Source organism: Mirounga angustirostris, unplaced genomic scaffold (assembly GCF_029215605.1).
Source record: "Mirounga angustirostris isolate CCGP_5_RB_7025 unplaced genomic scaffold, mMirAng1.0.hap1 SCAF_9, whole genome shotgun sequence".
Classification (NCBI taxonomy): domain Eukaryota; kingdom Metazoa; phylum Chordata; class Mammalia; order Carnivora; family Phocidae; genus Mirounga; species Mirounga angustirostris.
Window position 1 is genome coordinate 15088538 of NW_026991717.1, and position 22394 is coordinate 15110931.

The 22394-nt window shown below is 39.8% G+C and overlaps 3 long non-coding RNA genes across 3 annotated transcripts in view; 1 reads left to right on the top strand and 2 right to left on the bottom strand.

Moving 5' to 3' along the window:
- The window catches only part of LOC135361531 (uncharacterized), a 185417-nt gene that overhangs the window by 59345 nt on the left and 103678 nt on the right, over positions 1-22394 (top strand). The window lies entirely within an intron of this gene.
- LOC123860915 (uncharacterized) lies at positions 1016-8728 on the bottom strand. The gene is made up of 3 exons (XR_006794898.3): positions 8437-8728; positions 8033-8318; positions 1016-2801 (listed from the first exon to the last, which is right to left on the bottom strand). It is a non-coding gene; the product is annotated as an uncharacterized LOC123860915 (long non-coding RNA).
- The window catches only part of LOC129046504 (uncharacterized), a 103521-nt gene continuing 92949 nt past the window's right edge, over positions 11823-22394 (bottom strand). The window contains exons 6-7 of the long non-coding RNA XR_008507959.2: positions 14263-14412; positions 11823-12102 (exon numbers count right to left, since the gene is read on the bottom strand). This is a non-coding gene — a long non-coding RNA (uncharacterized LOC129046504). The remainder of the gene's footprint in view (positions 12103-14262; positions 14413-22394) is intronic.

Sequence of the window (22394 nt, forward strand, 5' to 3'; positions counted from 1 at the left end):
TAATTGATAGTTGAGAAGTTTATAGTGGGTTTTGTCAAGGACCCAATTGTGAGCAGAGATTACAAATAAGCACAGTCAAGAAGTTTTATCAAGTAGGTATTCTGTATAAAGTTCTAGAAGGAGAAGGGAAAGATACAGAGGCTGCACCTCCTATCTTTGGGTAGCTAAGAGTCCAACCAGTGAAAAAGGCCTCACAACAAGTCAAGAAAGCAAATTATAATGATACTTACAAACAATACTTCATCAATCCAAAAGAAAACAAACTCAAGATAGGGGACCACAGATCCCATATACCTGCAATACTAAGTCCCAGATTACACCTGCTATCTAAGCTTCATTGTTAAGAGCACCATCTTTCACTCCCCAGAATGTCCAGCTTTGATGGAAAAAGTCTGTAGTTACCCTACCTCAGAGTTTTCAACATTTTAAGTTGGCTAGGTCTTTGTTATGGGGGGCAGTCCTGTGCTTTCCAGTACGTTTCCTGGCCTCTTCCAGTTGATGTCATTACCACTGCTCTCACCCAGTTGTGACAGCCAGAACTGTCCTCAGATATGGCCAAATGCCCCCCTGGGACTTAGAATCACTGTTCTTGCCCAAGATTATATAAAGGTTAGAAGAGGGTATGTTCAGGAATGATGCAGGAGTGATTCTCTAATTTGCTAGAGAATCACTGTTCTAGCCCAAGATTACATAAAGGTTAGAAGAGGGTATGTGCAGGAATGATGCAGGAGTGATTCTCTATTTTGCTAGAGAATCACTGTTCTAGCCCAAGATTACATAAAGGTTAGAAGAAGGTATGTGCAGGAATGATGCAGGAGTGATTCTCTATTTTGCTAGAGAATCACTGTTCTAGCCCAAGATTACATAAAGGTTAGAAGAGGGTATGTGCAGGAATGATGCAGGAGTGATTCTCTATTTTCCTAGAGAATCACTGTTCTAGCCCAAGATTACATAAAGGTTAGAAGAGGATATGTGCAGGAATGATGCAGGAGTGATTCTCTATTTTGCTAGAGAATCACTGTTCTAGCCCAAGATTACATAACGGTTAGAAGAGGGTATGTGCAGGAATGATGATTAAACAAAACTATCTTGAAAAGTTTCAATTTCAACATGAATTGGCTGAATGAGGACATTCTGCATATATAAGGATGACAACGGAGTAGAGCAAGCTGAAAGAAGTTCAAGAGAAGGCAGTAACCAGGAGTACAGATCGGGGCATTAAACAAGTGAACGAACCTGTTTACCAAGCTATGGCTATTTCCAAGAACAGCTATATCCAAGTACGAGACTGTTTAAAAAAAACCAATATGTTGTTAAAACCTCTTCATTCGTGGCATTCACAGAGGCTCTGAAAAATGGGGAAAGGGGTTAAGACTCACTCCTCTTTGCTTCAAACTCATCTTTAATTAGCGTGGGTATCTTCATCAAAATGAAGTGATCTTCATCTGGTTTCTTTCATTTAGTTATTAGGCAATCATGTTGGATAAGGGCTTTCTAGACTGGTTGATGTTTAATGGAGGTCTATCAGTATGATTCTGAATATCAGCTGTGGTGAAATCCCTCAAAATGAAGACTTTACGTTTTTAATTTTTGTTTAAGTCTCTCCCAGGAAAGGATATTCAATATCTAGAGGCAGGCTTTCTTCCCATTTCATTTCGTTCTCACTTCTTCGCTGACTAGGTAAATTTAGCTCACACATGCAGCTAGAAGGAAGTTATCTGGTTACGAGAAGATTGCCATGAAGACATGAGTGCTACTGGTTATTAAAATCACGTAATTTTCTTTGCCCTCTACCTCACTCAGCCAACTGGAGAAACACAAAATCCTCACAGCTCTGGGCTTGTGGAAGAGAATGTTCATTTCAATGTAAACACCTGTGAGTTGTGCGAAGGAGAATTAATATGTCCACAGAGAGGGGTAGGATGCAAGCTATACCAGAAAGCACGCTTTTTGCCTGTCCAGGTTGGACCGGCGTGATGCCTTACATCTACTATTTCAATGTATCAAGCGTAAGAGAAGTTTGATAACTCCATCACTTAGAGGTAAGAGAAGTTTGATAACTCCATCACTTAGGTGAAGAAAGGGAAAGGAGATCAAGAGAAAGGAAACAACTTGTTCAAGGTCACACGGCTAGGAAGTAATATGGCTACAACACATACCCGGGTCTACCTTATCCCAGAGCCTGTATTCTTCCCACTGACACACGTCAAAGAAAATTTAGCTATGTAACTTAAGAAAATGAGGAGATCACACTCCCACGCTACTCCTGAGAAGACAAGGTGAACCCTAGGTCAAAGAAGAGGTACCAAGGCTTTCAGGTTCCCAGGATGCAAGCTTGCATCAGCACCCTGCAGTGTGCTAAATGACGCCCCCTCCTAGAAAAGCAGTCGTTGAACATTACCTTGTTGTTTGAAAGACTTAATGACTCCAGTTCCAACCCTCGGGATGTAAACATTATGCTAGACTGTGGCTTTAAATGATCATTTCCAGCACAGATGATACTGCAAAAAGTTCAAGGAGAAGCGGACGAGTTCACTGGGATCTGAGCACAGGTTCTTTGTCTTGCTCATGCTTCCATGCGTGTCCTCAGAGGACACAGCCAGCTCTCCCCCACTGGGCACAGTCTTATTCCTGGATGGGTCCCTTGTCCTTGTGCAGAGCACCTCGTGGAAGGTCCCAGGAAAGCAAGCTGCAAGGGAATAAGGAGGCTGGAGGGTCACAGGCTACCTCTTGCCCTTCATGCTTCTGCTCATCCAGGGTTCTGGGAGACGGTTCGCAGTAGGAAGGAAGATCCGCCCAGTCTGTTTCCACAGGAAAACATGAATGTGAGGGAGCACTTAAATCCCCTGAAGGGGCCCGTAAACATCGAAATGTATACAAATATCTATGTATTGCTTCAACAAATACTTACCCACTGTCCCCTGAGTGACAGATGCCCTCCCAGAAACAGAATCTATTTTTGTAGGGCAAAGAGAAGCCCCCGGTGCAAATATAGGAGCTCAAAGGATGATCCGGGTCGGGGAGGTGTCATGTTTCATAGCGTGTTCACACAAGGTCTTCCCAAGGAGGTAACATGAGAGCAGAAAACCAGGTAAAGCACAGGAATGATGCATAAGGGTATCTGGAGAAAAGAATGTTCCAGAGAGAGGGAACCACAAATAAAAAAAAAATCCCCAAAGAAGGAGGCCAGTGGTGGAAGAATGGAGGATATAGTCAATGAATGAACAACTGGGAGAGCTACGTCATTAATTTTAACTGCTATATAGTATTCCTTGTGGGAATAAACTGTGTTCATGAATTCCTCTGCTGACAGACGTTCAGGTTGTTTCCAGTTATCCAGTGTCATAAGCTATGATGTACAGGGTGCCGCTCTCTCTAACGTAATACATCAGGAGGTGGAATTGCTGGTCATAGTGAATGAGATTCTTCTGCTTCGATACCTATTATAAAATTATTTCCACAGTGATTGCTCTAATTTACAGCCCCTACAACAGTATATGAAAACTCCCCTTTCCTCACATTTTCTCCAATATTTGGTATTACTAGATTCCACTTTTTTTGGTAATCTGTTGAGTATGAAACAATCTGTCTTTTTCATTTTAATCTGTATCCCCCTCATCACAGAGCAAGGGGAAGGGGTGCATTTTTTCCAAATGTTTCTGGTTGATTCAGGTTGCCTATTTCAGATTGACGTTCATAGGCTTTGCTCATTTTTCCAGGGACTACTTATCTTTGATTAATTTGGAAGACTTTTTAATATGTCCTTGATAGGAATTAGAAGTGTTAAAATCTATAATCTTAGAATGTAGGATTTTAAAAATATTATGGGGTGTCTGTAAACAAAGAGAAGAGTTTTCATAGAAGAATTTTAATTTAATCTGATCAAATTTGTTAATCTTTTTCAGATTTGCACTTCTCATGTTTAAAAAATTATTTCCTCTCGTGACATCATAAATATATTCTCTTTCATTTTTGTCTAAGAATTTCGGGGTGTCTGGGTGGCTCAGTCGGTTAAGCGCCTGCCTTCAGCTCAGGTCATGGTTCCAGGGTCCTGGGATCGAGCCCCACATCAGGCTCCCTGCTTCTCCTTCTCCCTGCCGCTCTCCCCCTGCTTGTACTCTCTCTCTCTTACTGTCAAATAAATAAATAAAATCTTAAAAAAAAGAATTTTAAAACTTTGCTTCCTGATTTTAACATCTGAAGTTAATTTTTGTATATGTATATCTATATCTGTTTCCTTTCACAAGCAAGCCTGTTCTCTCCCCATTGGTGTGTAAGACCACCTCTTATCCACTCCCCATGTCTATGTGGGTCTGTCTCAGGCATTTTAGCCTACCACCAGAACATTATTTTGAGTATGATAGCTTTAAAATAATTGCATCCCTAACTGGGTGTGTGCTGCTTATTATTCTTTCTTTTCAAAAGCACCTGAGCTATTTTGGGCCCTGACTCTTTAAGATGCATGAATTAGTTCCATACTAACTGACTAGCTCTGTGGGAAAAAAAAAAAAAAAAAAAAAAAAAAAAGTTGAGATTTTAATGAAAATTTTAGATTAGTTTGGAATAATTCTTTAGGAAAATAAATCTTCTCATCTATGTATCTCCACTTATGTAAGTCTTTTTTTGTGTCTTTTCAATACTATTGTATAATAATCTCCACTCAGATCATCCATTTCTTTTCTTAGATTTATTCTTCCATAGTTGGAGGGTATTGGGCATGGAATCCTTGAAAGATTATATTTTCTGATCAGTTATGCTGGTATTTAACCACACAATTAATTTCATGTATTTATATTTAAATTTTGACCTTGTATCTGTCAAATTTCCATAATTCTTTTACATTATCAAAAAAATGAAACTGTCTGTAATCATGATAATATTTTCATTCCAATAATACTGTTCATATTTCTTATACTTGTATAATGTGCTGTCTAGGACCTGGAGACAGTAATAAGGAACCTCATTGTCTTATTCTGCACTTTGAAGGGACTATTCCTGATACTTTCGCATCAAACATGATTTTTTTTTAAGTATTTGAAGATAAATTTATCAAATTAAGAAAGTTCCTTTTGTTTCCAAAAAACTCAAGGAATTCTGATAATACCTGTGGAAATTCAATTATCATTCCTAGACTGGTTATCAGGCATGAAATGAATGTGGTCCATTCCCCATCAATAGAATGATAAATAGTTACAATATAAATGTCTAAATGTTCATACTTTTTATAGATGACATACTTGCTAATTGCTCTTCTGTGGGTTAATATTTGGGATTTAGTAGTGGAAGAATGTAATATTTTCTATAAAAATAGTCTCTTTGGGTTTAGAATAGTCTCTTTTGAGCATCATCACTAATGTTTAGCTTTAGATCCCTAGAGATGAAACTCTATCTCTTGTTTCACAAAAGCAATGCTGAGAGCTCAAAATGCAGAAAATTATATATTAGAAAATTCTCACAAAAAGTATGAAACTAGCAGACTATACTAAGTTCTGTTTTCAAATCTCTTATTCTAACAGGAGCTCAGAAATAACTTGGGGGTTCAAGAGGCCTATCAAAGTAACATCCACATTTCTAGATTAATTTACTGGAAATGAGTATATTTTTCAAGAACTTTGTGGACAGGTCCAAAAATATTTACAAGGCTTTATTTTGTTTGGATTTTACTACTAATCATACTCACTTCTCTAAGGATGGAAAATGGCATATTTTTAACTAAATATAACTGAAATTGGAAAATGATATAGTAATTTAAAAACTTTCAGGAATGCAGTATAAACTGTTTGAAGGAAAGTGAGAAAGGGAGAAAGACTGGATTACTGGAAATATACTGGGGTAATCCACAGATTCAAAGAAATAACTAAATGAATAAGGTACCTCGAAGGGTCTCAAGGATTAGAACCATACACGCAATACTATTCTCTCTCATCCTCATCTCTTCCATTCATCTATCCTATTTCTCATCTTTGCTTCTCTCTCTGAGCCTTTCACCAGTATGGTGGAGAACTTTCTCCAGTAATGGAGAACACAGATGTACTGGATAATGTCTGAGAGGTTCCCCAAAACCACCCTCAGTTTCAATAATTCACTAGTAGAAGACTCACAGGACTGAGGAAAGTCATTATACTTGTGGTTATAGTTTTATCACAGAGAAAGTCTATAGATTAAAATCAACAAAAGGAAGAGGCGCATAGGGCAGGACCCAACACATGCTGAGGCACAGAGCTTCCAATCATTCCCTCCCAGTGGAATGGTGTGGATAGCACATATTACTCTCAGTGACAATATATGGCAACATGTACATAATACTGCCAACCAGGAAAGCTCACCCAAGCTTTGTTATCCAGAGTTTTTATTAGGAGTTGGCTATGTAGACAGGCTGATCACTCATGTGAATAACTTTAGTCTCTAGCCCCTCTAAAGCTTGGATTGGTAGGTACCACATGGCCCAAGGCCTTCCACCAAAAATTACATTATTAGCATCAAATATCTGGCCTGGTTCAAGACCCTTAGGAAAACAAAGACACTCTTATCAGGCAGGACACTCCAAGGGTTTAAAGATTACCTCCTTGGAGCTGGGGGCAAATGGTCTAACATTTCCGTAGGCAAGGTTAGTCCTTCATTGCACATCCTGAGTCATGGAGTCACATCTTTATCAACCCAGGAAAGAAGAACTGTATTCTCTGCTAGTTGCAGTAAAACAAACCCCAGGAAAGAATTCTGATAGGTCCAGCTTGGGCCACATGCCCCCCCTCAGTGCCAACAACTCTGGTTTCAAGGAAAGGGGAATATGATCCTCCCAGTGTGTGCCACGTGTTTTGCTTTGAAGTCAGGGAACTGGACCAGTTACCAGAACAATCTCAAGTTTGTCAATGAAGATAACTACAACAGTTATTACAACAACAACTGTGGATATTAAAAAGGGGGAAAGGCATAAAGTATAATCTGGTTCTTCTTGTTTTTTTTTTTTTTTAAGATTTTATTTATTTATTTGAGAAAGAGATAGCAACAGAGAGCATGAGCAGGGAGAGGGAGAAGCAGACTCCCCGCTGAGCAGGGAACCCGATGTGGGGCTCGATCCCAGGACTCCAGAACCAAGACCTGAGCCAATGGCAGACATTTAACTGATTAAGCTACCCAGGCACCTCTGGTTCTTCTTATTTTAGATTAGGTCTTGTTTGCTCAATCCAGGGATCCATAGATATTAAGGCAATAGGTATTCTGTTAAGTTAGTCAATTGTCTGTATGAGATCAGACATATCCAGTCAATTCTTTCGTATTTGTGTTATCAGCAGGAGAAAATATGTCAAAACAGCCAAGTGATGGAGATTTTTATTTTTTCACAATTTTGCTGCTCTGACCATAACTCAGACTGTTTTCAAAATTTTTGTTCTGTGTTCTATGATTCCTGTTTGAGATATCATTACTTGTGGTTAGAACGAAAATTCCAGTTTGATTATTATAAGTCAAAAGTATTATGAGTTTTAAAACAACAGGAAATTATTAGAAATTTGGATTTTAAAAAATGTCACATTTTTCATAGCAATCATTTAAATTATTACCTTATGGTTTAATTCTGTACTTATTAATGCTTTTAGAGAGAATAAATCTTAATATGGAAAACTCTGCGTACTGAGTACTGAAAAGTTATATCAAGCTGAAAAGAAGTATGTCTTTAAAAGCATTCTCTTAAACCCGTTTCCTGTAAACAAAATGACCCCAGATATTCCTTGAAGTGATTATCCAATTAAACTCTGGTAATAGAGGTTCCTGAGATTTAAAAAAAAAAAAAAATTATCCCTGACTCGAAAAAAGTGTCCTAGATTTAATACGGTATCATAGGACATAGGTCTGTGGCACCTGTGATTTTAGCTGAGTTCATGAAGAAACTAGACTCAAAGTAAGTATTAGTACATAAATAAAACTACCTACTAGGGCAATGTACTTGGCTGACTGCAGGCTAAAAAATAATAACAATAATTATTATAATAATAAATCACATAGACTCACAATAATCCAACTCTCACATACTTACTTTACAAATGCGAAAGATGGCAGTCAAAGAGCAGCACATGTGTGGCCCCAGGGCCATAGGTAACAGGTGGCGATGGAGAGATTCAAATTCAAGGCTCACTCGAGCTCTGCGCTTAATCAGGTAAGCTGAGGAAGACAAGGTCACCTCAGGAAATCATCATCGGTGTCAGGCTCTCCCTCGATACCGGTTTTGTACCACACTCAAGTAGGGCTTTCAGAGGTCAAGTTGATTTTTCCTATGATCACCCGTCTGCCATGATCATCCATGGGTTCCAACCTTCATGCCTCTAAGCATGTGGAGAAGGTGGAGAAGGTGGAGAGAGGGAAGGAAGGAAAATTGTTACCTCTGGAGGGGGATTGTATAATCTTGTCCTACCGTTCTTTAAGACTCAGTTCAAATCTTACCTTCTCCCCAAGACTTCCCGATTGTCTCCGGGTAAGAGTTGTCAACCACCTTGCCAAAGATCTGCCAGGTTCTGGTTGGCAGACAGCTGGAGTCTCTCCATCCATGGCTCCCAAGGCCTGTGAATGCTAAGCTTCATCTACTCCCCGACTGGACAACCCCCTGTCAGGACAGTCACAAGGCAAGAAACAAACATTATCTATGGCCACGGTTTCATTTAGACCTTGTTAGCAGTAAAGACAGTTCTGATAACATTTTTTAAACCATCTAGTTATTTGTACATTTTCAAGACGTTGTATGTTTATTTTTCCTAGTGGCTTAAGTTCAATTGTTGCTATTTATCTTGAAGTAAGACTAAATATTTTTAAATTTGGAATGACAAGCTGATACGGCCCAAATTCTTTTGCCTCGCCAAATTCCAATTTTTTTTAATAAGGATACAGTTTGCAAATTTATTTTGGAAAGGCCAGTTGCCCCAGAAAGTCATTCTCAAGCTAAGTGGATTTATAAAGCCTATATATTTTTTTAGGCTGTTAATCCTTTTTCCAATTCCATAAAGCTCATAACGTATTTAAAAAAAAAAAAAAATACAAAAAAAGTAAGCAGGCCCAAGACATGCCAAAAATAAAAACTTAAGGTTTCAAGTCTTTACAGATTGTCTCTCCTCTCATTGGTGTTTTGAAAAAGTTTTAATTTGAGAAGGAAAAATAATTCTATCACCAGTGATATCTTGAGTTCATGCAGGGACTTTTGGTAAAGTGCCCAAATTAACTTTTCTTTTAGTTTCAAGGTAATTAAGTAAAATAAACAGATGACAATAATAACATTAGCATGCTTCTCCAACACTCGCTGTGTGTCAGATACTTGACACCTATCATTTCATTTAATCCCCACAGAAAGGCAATTTTAATTACCTACTTACAAAGAAAGAAACTGAAATTTGGAGAAATGGAGTAACTGGTTAAAAGGACACAGAGGTGATTAGGATTTAAAGCCAGGTTGTGCATCTCTAAGCTTAAATTCTGTGCTGTGGTGATTCTGCCAACAGGGGCTTATGGTCAGGGCTGTCCTGGGGAGTACAGCCTGGAGCAAATCCTCCCTCCCTCTCCACCTGACCTCACACCATCAAAGGCTAAGGGTCACCAGCCTGTTGCCCATCTGGTTCATGTCCATCCAGGAGAGGATTAGAGATGTGTTGCTCTTCATGTAAACCTTTCTTTGGATACTAGATTCACCTATGATAGCAATAAAACTACACTCATCATTTTAGTTTAAGTAATTAGAATTAGAACTTCTAGGATTACACACTGCTCCATACCCCATTAACATTTTCTTAATTTGGTCTTCATAGAATCGTGGAATTTAGAGTTTTGAAAAAGACCTGTGAGATTCATTCTGTTGATTCCACTAGAAGTGACCCAACTAGTTAAGAATTTACTATAATTTTAAAAGATGTTTTCCTGCTAGATTTCAATTGGGTTATTTTTATCATGATCTCTATCACCAATGTCATTCTTTTTTTTTTTTTTTTAAGATTTTATTTATTTATTTGAGACAGAGAGAATGAGAGAGAGAGAGCACATGAGAGGGGGGAGGGTCAGAGGGAGAAGCAGACTCCCCGCTGAGCAGGGAGCCCGATGCGGGACTCGATCCAGGGACTCCAGGATCATGACCTGAGCCGAAGGCAGTCGCTTAACCAACTGAGCCACCCAGGCGCCCCCACCAATGTCATTCTTAACATACACATGCACCCACCATCTGGAATCAGATTTTCGCCACATCCACATCCACTCAATAGTTGTTTATTTTTACCCCAGACAAAAATCACCCCATACATTAAGTACATGGCATACATGTCCCAGATTTTTCCAAGTTTGTGCGTTTCTTTGGCTTCTGGCATGAGGCACGCTCAGGTGAAATCTTTCCCCTAAGTGTAATCTTGTAAATGAGTGGGAGAATTATCAACTTCATCTCTAAACACCAGTTTTATAGTTTAGGCTTGCAGACACCAGCTGCTCCCTAAATACAAGTTTGTTGAAATGATGGAAGCCACCAGTAAATATCCAAATCTATTGTTTCCAAAATATCTTTGGAATGTAACATGTTTTTAGTTTAATAATAATTAAGCAGACTCTTGGACTCAATACCATGTTTGAAGAAAGACTTAAGTAGTGATAACAGGGGATGATACACCCACAACACAGCCCCACACCCTGAGTTGTCTTTGATGTCGTCAAGTTCAGAGGCATTTAATCTCGGAGAGCTCTTCGAGGGAGAAATGTGCATTGCTGGTCATTCATGCTTCCCAAGCAGAAGATCAAATTTCTGACCTTCGGTTCCCTCCTGCACACCTCTGGGATCTCCTTCAGGATTTTCCAGGGTTCTTCTGTTGGTTTGCACACGTGGAATGGGAAAAGAGCTACACACTTCCCATCAGAAGAAGCTGTGGCTGGAGAGAGAGCTAGAGATGGCCCCAAGATAGGTAGATATCTGCCCACTCGTCCCCCAGGGCACAGATCCAGGAGAGGCAAAACCATGGGTCCAGAAAGGGCCTTACCTAAAACTGCATCTGTACTTCCCTTTATGGAGGAGAAAAGAAAGATTCTGGGCCCAGGTCCTGAGCTGTGGATCAACCAGAGTCCACATCTCTGGGTGTCCTGTCCAGGACACCATCACATATAACAGTGACCCCCAAACTGGGGTCCTCATAGCTCTTATAGTTCTTAAGCTCTTAAGAACTCTCAGAGGGAGCAGTGGAAATCCTACAATTTTTTCCTACATTCGGAAACGCCTAGGAAACCCCACATTTATCAAGAAAGCCACAACAGTGTACTTAACAAATGCAGTGGGGTATTTTTCAATTAATGATATTCATGGGGAGTCAGAAGCAGATAATTAAAGTAGCCCTTGAACTAGAGCATATAACGCGCACTGAAGAGCCGTGGGAGAACATGAGCTTGCACGCACATATTTCACAGAGCACATAGGGGGATAGGCACATATATGGGCCAGCTTCACAGAGGATCAGTAACCATTCACCCTGCAGGTCTCTGTGGCTGCCAGTACCCCCTTGGGAGAATGCCTGCATTGGACTGAGGTCAGGGGCTCCCAGATTTCCATAAAATGAACTCAGCAGATGTCAACAGAAAGGGAGGGGAGACAAAAGAGGAGACAAGGAGAGAACACACAAAGGCAAGTCCATGAATTTCTCAAGCACCCACTTGTTTCTCTTTAGCTTTATGACACCCGACCTCACCTGATCGTACACCAAGATTCAATTGCAAAATAAAGAGATTTGCTCTGGGACCGGCTGCAATGGTTTCCCTACATGGCGCATAGGGAAGAAAAAGGACACCAGTTGTTCTTTTTCAAAGGGAATGTAGGCAAACAGGGAAGTCTCCATTACCCCCTCCCACCCCCAGTCAGCCGATCCCCAGAAGAGAGGTGAACTAGGAAATGGGGCACAGGATCTGGATGTTTGCTGCTCGTTCTTTCTCTACAGTATCCACAAATGTGATCTCTTGTCATCAGTCTGCCCTGATGCAGGGACTGCTGCAGGAGCGGGGTCCTAGCGCTGACTCAGTCCCTCAGTCCCAGCACCACTGGCTCTCCTGCCTGGCCGTGTCCAGTTGGCATGTCGCTCCCGAGCAGATGGGCAAGAAAGCATCCTGTCAGAAAACAGCATGTGCCTCGTGTTAGAAGTTTAGAGGGAGGCTCACCATCCCCGAATTCCAGCTGAGAAGTTCGAGCCTATAGTTCTGTGCCCTGGGGCGGGGGGGGGGGGGGGGGGAGATGTGGCTACTCTAACTCTTCGCATCTTTCTATTTTTCGAGGATTTATTCATGAGCAGGAAAAAAACCCACGACTTTCACAGGAAGTGGAGATTAAAAATAATTGATGCTTAAATTTAATTTTTCAGATAACTTTCCTCAGTGCCAAAGAACCCTCCTTTTCAAAGGAAATATGATTCAGAGCCTCAGTGAATAGCAAAAATAAACAGCCAGGGTGATTTATGGAGGGGTGCTGGGTGGAAGGAGAAGGATGTGTCCTCACCCTCCCTCTTTCAGCTTTCTGGGGGCTTGGAAGAACACTTTAAAAAAAAAAAAAAAAAGATTTTATTTATTTATTTGGAGAGAGAGAGAGCACAAGCAGGGGGAGGGGCAGAACAGATTCCTTTTGAGCAGGGAACCCAACCTGGGGCTCCATGTGGGGCTCCATCCCAGACTCTGAGATCATGACTTGAGCTGAAGGCAGACACTTAACTGACTGAGCCACCCAGGTGCCCCAAAGAACACCTTTTAAAAGCTACTAAAAGGCACCAATCCCTGTCAACTTGAAAATGTCCCCTTTAAGGATACCCATTTCTATTCTTATCAAGCATTTATACCTAGTGTGAATAAATACATAGATAGAAAGTCTTGTGGATATCACATACATAATTAGTTCTTGAGCTGGGTCAGGTGTTCCCATGAGGATCGGAAGTAGGGAAGAGCAGTGTGTGGTCCCCGTTTCCCTGTGAGCAGGCCCAGCCTGAGGTTCAGTTTTAACAGCATTCACTGAGCCCCTAATATTGCAATAAACCTGAGAGATACACAGGTGAAGCCCAGCAGAGCATTATTTAGCAGGCAGCTAGCTTCTAGGCCAATCCAGGCCCTCATGGAACAAAGAAATGAAGAGCCAGATGCCCTGTCATATAACAGCTCCCCCAACCCTAAGGCTTTCTTACCAACCCGGTACAGACTGTATACCTTATGCCCCAGAGGTTGCCTACTGAGTTCAGAAGCAGCCCACAAATATGCCTGCTTTGGCTCTCACAGAGTATGATATGATACGATATGTAAAATGAAGTATGCATATAAAATAAAATGTACATACAAACTACAATGTACATGTGAAATATGCATATATAAAGTAACATGCATATATAAAAATAATATGCATATCTAATATATGTATATATACACATATGCATGATGTGTGTATATATACATACATAGCCAATATTTTTTAAATCTAGAGATTCCATCTTTAAAGTTATAGATAATGTGCCACATCAGGGCCCCCTTTTTCGCAGGGAAACGGTAGATAGAGGCATGGCTTCTCCTTCAGAGGTACAAACATTCTCAGGTTTGCCTCTCCAAGGCTGTTTCACTCATTGCTTTTGGAAAGACTAAATGAAATAATATGTGTAAATACCATCAAAATGTTCCCGGCGCATAGTAGGTGTACAATACATGGTAGCCATGATCATTTATTATTTGCCTGGTCAGATGAGGCGTTCTGAGTTTTCACCCCTGTTTTCATACAGAGTCGTGTAGAAACCACTGGAGAATCTACGTTACCTGCATAATAAACACAATATATGGTTGGGGTATGTTGTTTAGTTCAATTAATGTCCCATAGAGGAAAGCAGAACATAAGGGGACACAATGGTGAGGAGGTAGGGAGGGGTTATAAGCTCTCTTAGGACACTGGGAAGAAAACTCAAGCTGGACTCAACTTGGACCCCTCTTCTCAGGGCCCCGTCCCCTCTCACCATGGCCTTGCCCACCACCCAGCCGAATGCAGCAGCTTCCTTCCTCCTACCTCTAAGAACATTAGGTGTCTTCATGGTCTCTCAAAAATGTTCAAGTTGGGCGCCTGGGTGGTTCAGATGGTTAAGCTTCTGCTTTCGGCTCAGGTCATGATCTCAGGGTCCTGGGATCGAGTCCCGCATCGGGCTCCCTGCTCCTTGGGAGCCTGCTTCTCCCTCTGCCTTTCTCTCTCGCTCTGTCTCTCATGAATAAATAAATAAAATCTTAAAAAAAAAAAATGTTCAATTTACTCACCCCGCACATCTTTAGGTGATCGCAATCTCATCTTGGTAAAGTCTGGGAAAGAGGAAGAGTAGGACGGGCAATCGATGTCCCTGTTTGTAGTTGTTGTCTTTGGGGTTGTCTTTGCTAAGATATCAGGCAACAAGTTGCAGTATTACAGGTCTAAAGAAGAAAAGGAAAGAAAGCAAGCTACTAAACCGTACTGCAAACATTTATGTTTCCATCTTTCTTTCCCAATAGGTGGTTGAGTCTGAATAATTTTTATATCCCAAATCTACTTTAGTGCTATTCCAGGGTATATGCTCAGGTAGATGTTTGAGTGATTGAGCAAATACAATTTGGGGGCCACTGGGTGCCTTCTTTTTAAAAGCACAAAGGTATACCATACTGGCCACTCCTTCTCAGCCCCCTACTCTACATCCTCTTCCTGTTTCATCTATAACTGCTGGAATAACCCCGACTTTCATCTCTTCTCTGAGTGTATATTTTCATTCATGCTTGATGGTCTCATTCCATTTCTCTCTCTCTCTTTTTAAAGAATTTATTTATTTATTAGACAGAGAGAGCACAAGTAGGGGGAGTGGAAGAAGGAAAAGGAGAAGCAGACTCCCCGCTGAGCAGGGAGCCCAATGTGCGGCTAGATCTCAGGATCCCAAGATCATGACCTGAGCCAAAGGCAGATGCTTAACTACTGAGCCACCCAGGGGCCCCTCTCATTCCATTTCTCGGCTTTAAACACCATCTATTTGTTCTTTTTTTTTTTTTTTTTTTTTTTAAAGATTTTATTTATTTATTCATGAGAGACAGAGACAGAGAGAGAGAGGCAGAGGGAGAAGCAGGCTCCCAAGGAGCAGGAAGCCCGATGCGGGACTCGATCCCAGGACCCTGAGATCATGACCTGAGCCGAAGGCAGACGCTTAACCATCTGTGCCACCCAGGCGCCCCACCATCTATTTGTTCTTGACTCGCAAAGTTCTCTCTAGATTTTGCCTTTCTACTGAGCTCCAGACTCATGAATCCAACAGCCTACTGGACACCTTTACTTAGATCTTAAATATATACCTTAAACTTAATGTGGCCAAATCAGATCTTATGGTTTCCCCGCCCCTCAGATTTCCATTCTCGCGTTTCTAAGTACATGACAGCACACTCTGTATGCTTAGTATATGACTCTAGCCCCAGACTCACGTGTTTCTGATTTTCTTCTTTCCCAAACTGCCAACATTAAGTCCACCAAAGAATCTTTCTGTTTCCATCACAACTTCTTCTGACTCTATTGCTATAATCCTGGTCCATAGTACTCCCATTGCTTGCCTCCTCACTGGTGTCCCTGCTGCTACTTCCATTATTCTAGAATCCATTCTCCACATGGAGAGTGATCTTTAAGCAATGTAAATAAGACCATGTCACTCCCCAGTTTAAAAATATCCTTCAACTTCTTAATGCATTTACCATGAAATCCAAACATTATCCTGGTTTACCTGGTCCTACATGGTGCCTACCTCATCTCATGCTATTGTCCCCCTTTTTCACTATGATCCAGCTACCATAATTGTCTTTATGTTCTTTAGACACAACAAGTTTACTTACACCTTACGGTCCTACAACCTGCTTAGAATTTCCCCATGCTTTCACACCAGCTCTTTTATATAATCCAGGTTTCAGCTCAAATACCACATCTTCAGAGACAATCTCCTGGTCACCTAAATAATACACCCCACCTCCCAGCAAATATCTATCTTACCACTCAAGGTTTTTTTCTTTTGAATTACCAAACTCTTAACCACTATCTGAGATTTCCTTGTTTTTTGTTTTTTGTGCTTTTTTTGCATGCTTGTTTATTTCACATCCTTCCCCTTTAGAATATGAGCTTCTTATTCTATAGGATACTAGCCCATCTTATTAACCAGTATGTCCGCACAGTCTAGCACAATGTCTGTCCCAGAACAGGTGGCCTGTTGAGTGACTACTCCATGTATCATTATCACACTGATTCTAAGCTTAAGACAATACCAGTGGTAGAGGCAACACAAGTTCTTACCCCGCTCTTCACAGTCTGCTTGAACTTGGGCAAGGTACTTGACTTTTTTCAGACCATAAACTGGCATTTTAGGAAAGAGGCTGAATCTAACACCTTTGATGAGTTTGGAAAGGAAACTCTTCAAATGGAAGAAAGAGCAGGAAGAGAAGACAAGGGGCTGGAATGTTGGTAAGGAGAAAGGTGGGAGAGATTGGGGTCTCTTGGGAGGACACTGTCTGGTGTACAGGTGATGAAAAAGCCCTATGAAAATTAAAATCATTTTAGCTTAAGGAATGGTAGAACCTGCAGCTATGGTAGAAGATGGAATTTACCCCTGATATTTGGAAATGCTTTTTGTGACCCTCTCTCTTCCATCAGGATGGACTACCCTTACCTACCACACCAGTGAAGTGGAATATAATGACCTAACCCACAACAAGCACCAAAAATTCATGTATCATCTGTATCAGTTGTCTTGAGACTGAGGAAATGGCCCCACAGGGTGAACAGCAACAGAATATTAGAACTCTTACGAATATTGATTTTGTCCCATTCTTTCTTATTACAATTTTTGTCTATGTTTAATGCACATATTATTTCACTAGAGTAATGCATGTAAAACACATATGAGAACATATACGCAAAGCAAGGCTACATACAGCTGCAGCTCTTTCTTTTACCTTCCTGATAAGAGTTTTTTGTCAAAGGGGTAGATATGACTAGTTTTGATGATGCATAAAACTCTATATTCCACTATACATTTCAATCATATTCTTCAAATGTATGGATAATGTTTCTGCAACCAGATGATGCATTCATTAAAAAGAGAGCCCATGTGAAGTGTCCGACTCTTGATTTCAGCTCCGGTCATGATCTGAGGGTCGTGAGATCGAGCCCCGCATTGGGCTCTGCACTGGGCATGGAGCCTGCTTAAGATTCCGTCTTTCCAAATGTTCATCATCATTAGCCATCAGGGAAATTCAAATCAAAACCACATTGAGATACCACCTTACACCAGTTAGAATGGCAAAAATGGACAGGGAAAGAAATAACAAATGTTGGAGAGGTTGTGGAGAAAGGGGAACCCTCTTACACTCTTGGTGGGAATGCAAGTTGGTACAGCCACTTTGGAAAACAGTGTGGAGGTGCCTCAGAAAATTAAAAATGAGTTATCTTCTGACCTAGCAATTGCACTCCTGGTTATTTACCCCAAAGACACAGATGTAGTGAAAAGAAGGGCCATATGCACCCCAATGTTCATAGCAGCAACGTCCGCAATAGCCAAACTGTGGGAAGAGCCGAGATGCCCTTCAACTGATGAATGGATAAAGAAGATGTGGCCCATATATACAATGGAATATTACTCAGCCTTCAGAAAGGATGACTACCCAACTTTTACATCCACATGGATGGGACTGGAGGAGATTATGCTAAGTGAAATAAGTCAAGCAGAGAAAATCAATTATCATATGGTTTCATTTATTTGTGGAACATAAGGAATAGCATGGAGGACATTAGGAGAAGGAAGGGAAAAATGAAGGGGGGGGAAATCAGAGGGAGAGACAAACCATGAGAGACTATGGACTCTGAGAAACAAACAGGGTTTTAGAGGGGAGGGGGTTGGGGGGATGTGTTAGGCCGGTGATGGGTATTAAGGAGGGCATGTATTGCATGGAGCACTGGGTGTTATACAAAAACAATGGATCATGAATCACCACATCAAAAACTAATCATGTATTGTATGGTGACTAACATAACATAATAATAATAATAATAATAATAATAATAATAATAAAAGATTCCCTCTTTCACTCTGCCCCTTCTGCCCTGCTCTCACTCTCTCTCTCTCTCTCTATATATATATATACTTATATATAAAAAGAGAGAGAGAGAGCCCACGTGTCGCACATCCACCATCAGCCTGGTTTCCACAGAGACCAGCAGAGGTCTTACAGAGTGACCTCCAGCATTCCAGAAGTTATGGTTGACTGATGGATGGAGAGTAAGCAAATCCCTCTCCAACCACACTGTGAGAGGGAGAAATAGAGCGGGAGAGCTTATTCTCCAGCATCTTCCTTCAAGAAAAGTGGAGGAGTGCCCTTTCTTAAGTTGAATTTGGATATGCTTCACTGTTTCCAAAGTCTCATGAGGAAATTATGTAATTTTGGTCTCCCAAAATGAAGGAAACCAAGAATGAGTCCCAGAGGAACTAAAATGTTTGCCAGCTATATAATCATCGTCACCATTATCATCACCATCATATGCATATGTGTGTGTATATGTTTATTTTATACAACATGGATATCCTTCCTTCTGTATACACCTTATATGTCATATATATGTACATATATGCACATACATATATGTGTATATAATATACACATCTCTTCCACATATAAGACATATACATATATTACACACACACATGACTGTCAGTTTGAATATCTTTCAGAATCACGATACATAATTTTCTAAGTCAACATAAATGACAAATGTGATGTCACTATAGCTTTGATATTAGAAAAGATACTATGAAAGCTTTTTACCCACCTTCCTCTGTGCTCCAGGTATTGCTAATTTAATTGCTAGAAATGTAAATATAAATTAATGAATACTTTTTCCGATCGTCATTTTATGGATTGGAAAAATGGTGAGCATTTCTTTTGCACATCTATAATTATTTAATGATATCTACATAAAGGCTTTTAATTGTATGGGAATAGTAATAATAATTATAAAGGCCCGCACTCAGCTGATAAAATATATATTGCTCAAGAAAAGTTATTATGTCCATTAAAAATGAATTATTTCTGCCAGCAAATGGCTCACATGACATTTTTCAACAATTAAAACATATGCAGTGTTCAGTTTTTATACTTATTGAAGAAAAAATTGCTGGTTTGTGAAATCCAAAATCCTTTGTTGTTGTTCATTTCTGTAACCCCTCTTAAAACTTTTACTTATTTTCTTATTCTGTTGGTGCCAAGGATGTGCCAACCGAATCTAAAAGGAATCGTACCAGGAAAAATTGGGGTTGATTTTGCATGTCGAAATTTAGTTTCAAGTTGATATTGTGGAATAGTGGAACTGAGTGTTACTATCTTTGTGTGTATATCATTGTGTGCTTAAGAGCAACCAAACTACAGCTATCTGTGGAAGAAATCGTCACATCTCTTTTCTCTTAACCAAAATGGTGACATCCAGACTGCTATAATTTTCATTTATATTCACCAATATTTGTAAAATCAAGATGAAACAAAAATCTAGTATTTATGCATGTGATAACTTCTAGAATTGTGGTTTTTTCCTGATATACAACTTGTGCTAAAATTACACTAAATAATTCAACAGAGGAAACCATTATCTTTTAAAACAGACTCAAAATTGAGAATTTAGTGTCCTTAGATGAAGCTGGCAGCTAGCCGAATGACATTAAAGACATTATTGTGATGTCAATAGCAGAATCTTACGACCATTTCTTTTTTTCTGAAAACTTAAAAAGGAACTATTTTTTTTTTACAAAAACGTTTACCTTTTTTGACCAAATACAGAGAAATAATACTGAAAATAACCTCCTGAAATGAGAATATTTCTATACTGCATTTCAAAATTTGGGTTTGAAGAGTGGGGGGGGGGATGAAGGAATTAGGCTGGTCAATGCGATCGGTGTTTCAAAAATAAAAAAAAGAGAGAGAGAGAGAGTCCAATTAGAGGTATCCTGGGGTTATTAGCAATAACAGTGCTCATATCCAATTAAGATGAAAACCATTTTACCAGCTTAATGTGCCACCTCTGGCAATGTGGCTTTATTAGTTTTATCAGACTTGAGAACTGAAACTGAGAATGATACGTACATTGGGTGCCAAAGAGACACTGTTAAGACTTCGAGAGATAATTGGAATAAAATGAGATGCCTCAAAAGTTGTTGATTAACAAGTACTGGGGATTCGGGACGGGGGAAGCCATTGGTCACTCTGTGTGCTTGAAGGGACAAGACTCCCTGGGCTGTGCCATGGGATTCTGAAGACAAGAGGGTACTTTGATGTCCAAAAATGCAGTAAGAAGGCATATTTGTTTAAGACAAGACAGCCTTCGAAATCCATGATGCACCTTCTCCATAAAAATTCCAGGGAACAAAAGCAATTGTTTGTGATGAATGCCAGGTTTCTTATTTTCCCTTCCAGATTAAAAGATATAATAACTAATGATTGGTATTAATAATTAATAAGAAAATCTCTTGTATTATCCTCACGCTTTCCAAGACAGGCTACACAACAATGAAACTTATTTTTGTTAATTAAGTTTTATTCCTTTATGTTTTTAAACAACAGCATGAGCCTTTCAAAAACATTATCTTTACATTTCTATACCACCCATCTGAGTACCACAGAATGATTAAAAGCAAACAAATACATACACAATAAAGCTTCCCACTTAGGCAGCAATAAAATCACTGTTGCATTGCTTCAATAGACATCTCCTTGACTAATAAAATTCTTGTCACTCATTTCTGAAGCTGGTGGGGGAAAGCCTTTATTGTGCAGGCATCGTGTTCTGGATGCTTGTCTTTGGTAAAATATTCTGTGCACGGCCAGGAATGTGTCATGAAATTGTTGGTGAGATGGCCCTGTGGAAGGCTGCACTGGTGACCAGTGGTCTCATGCAAATGGTTCTTCTGAGAAACACATCAGTATTCCTCTGCTGGAGTGTCTGAGCCCACTTATGAAAGACCCCTCCCATGATCCTAAGGAATAAACAGGAGAGGCTGGGGGCAAGTGTGGCCCATTCTCAGAGAGGGAGGGTGGTGTAATCAAGTAAAGAAACTCAGGCCATTTCTGTTAGATCGAGAGATACCTGGAATATTAATAAGGTGAACCGTGTTTTGATAGTTACTTTATGATGCAATTTCTAATCATGTCCATTTCCTGTGAGTCTTTCAACTTCATAAAGAAGTGAATGTACTATAGTGTTGGCAGCATGTAGGTTTGTTTCTGCCAACTAGAAAGCCAAGGACTCTGGATATACCTTATGTTGGCACAGATCACATGGAACTCTTCTAGAAAACAAAGCAAAATGAAGATTAAAGAAAAAGTCATGAAGTTTTCTTCATGTGTATGGACACATTTCCCACATTTCCCAGACTTTTTAAATCAATGAGCCTTAAAAGCCAAAAGCAATGATGACCAGTTGGTACTTTTCAAAGGGGGACATTTGTGTGGCTTGTTGAATAGCATGTATTTACATTGTTTCTAAAGTTACATGTATTCCTTGGTGCAGTAGCCAACTTGCTGAACTAGTATTAGTCACCTTCTAGATGAACATTATGATCAAGATGGCATGAACATTACTGAAAATAAGTCTTATTGAATCAATAGAGTAACTTTAATTTACATAAAAGGATCATACATATTTGGGCTTTCCATTATTTAACAGTTAAAAATTTACTTCCAGAAAAATACTAGGAGTTAGACGTGTGTTTTAGATGATAGAAGAATTGGAATAGCTATATGATAAAGGAGGAATAACATTGGAGGTAGTGCTCATTAGCCATCAAAATCATTTGATGTCATCAGTAAATTTAAGCTTTATTAAAGTTAAAGTGGATTCCTAAGTTCCATAAGAGCTAGTAAGGGACTATGGTTTGATATTCCTGTATTTTCCTCTTCTCAAATGAAATGAAGACAGGTGGGGAAAAAATGAAACTGAATTTATTCATTATAAAAAAAATAAAAGGCACCATACTGAGAAGTGTTTCACACAACCATACTTGAGACAATGAGGATAGTCCTGGAAGTTGGACTGGAATATATTTTAAGTTCTATAGGTAACAGTCTCATTTCACCTCAAGCTATGAACATAATAAAAGCCTTGAAACATTCATTTCAGGACATATCCATTGCAGAAAATAAAGAAAACCCAGATAGTTTATTATTGTTTATCTGATTTTATCCATCCAAAGGAAAAAAAATAGCTTTATCATAAACATTCTTCCAGAAATTTTTCTGCTTAAAAAAGAAAAACCGTGGTGTCTGGGTGGCACAGTTGGTCAAGCGGCCTACTCTTGGCTTTGACTCTGGTCTCAGTCTCAGGTTGGGGAGATCGAGCCCCAAGTCAGACTCCATGC